A 705-nucleotide genomic window follows, 5' to 3' on the forward strand; every position below is an offset into this window, starting at 1 on the left:
AGGCTGGGATGGGCTACAGGACAATAGGCAAACAGCTTGGTGAGAAGGCAACAACTGTTGGCGCAATTATTAGAAAATGGAAGAAATTCAAGATGACTGTCAATCTCCCTCGGACTGGGGCTCTATGCAAGATCTCGCCTCGTGGAGTATCAGTGATCCTGAGAAAGATGAGGTATCAGCATAGAACTACACGGGAGGACCCGGTCAATGACCTGAAGAGAGCTGGGACCGCAGTCTCAACGGTTACCATTAGTAACACACTACACCGTCATGGTTTAAAATCCTGCAGCACATGCAAAGTCCCTCTGCTCAAGCTAGCATATGTCCAGGTCCGTCTGAAGTTTACCAAAGACCATCTGGATGATCCAGAGGGAGGCATGGGAGAAGGTCATGTGGTCAGATGAGACCAAAATAGAACTTTTTGGTATAAACTCCACTTGCCATGTTTGGAGGAAGAAGAAGGATGAGTACAATCCCAAAAACACCATCCCAACCATGAAGCAAGGGGGTGGAAACATCATGCTTTGGGGGTGCTCTTCTGCAAAGGGGACAGGACGACTGCACCGTATTGAGGAGAGGATGGATGCCGCCATGTATTGCGAGACTTTGGACAACAATCTCCTTCTCTCAGTAAGACCATTGAAGATGGGTCGTGGCTGGGTCTTCCAGCATGACAATGACCCCAAACACACAGCCAGGGCAACT

General features: G+C 48.9%; 1 protein-coding gene across 4 annotated transcripts in view; it reads left to right on the plus strand.

Moving 5' to 3' along the window:
* Nucleotides 1–705, plus strand: part of LOC109951514 (diacylglycerol kinase zeta-like) — a 193,184-nt gene that overhangs the window by 68,084 nt on the left and 124,395 nt on the right. The gene's annotated exons all lie outside the window — the stretch shown is intronic.

The sequence above is a fragment of the Monopterus albus genome, unplaced genomic scaffold (genome assembly GCF_001952655.1).
Source record: "Monopterus albus unplaced genomic scaffold, M_albus_1.0 scaffold394.1, whole genome shotgun sequence".
NCBI classification, from domain to species: Eukaryota; Metazoa; Chordata; class Actinopteri; order Synbranchiformes; family Synbranchidae; genus Monopterus; species Monopterus albus.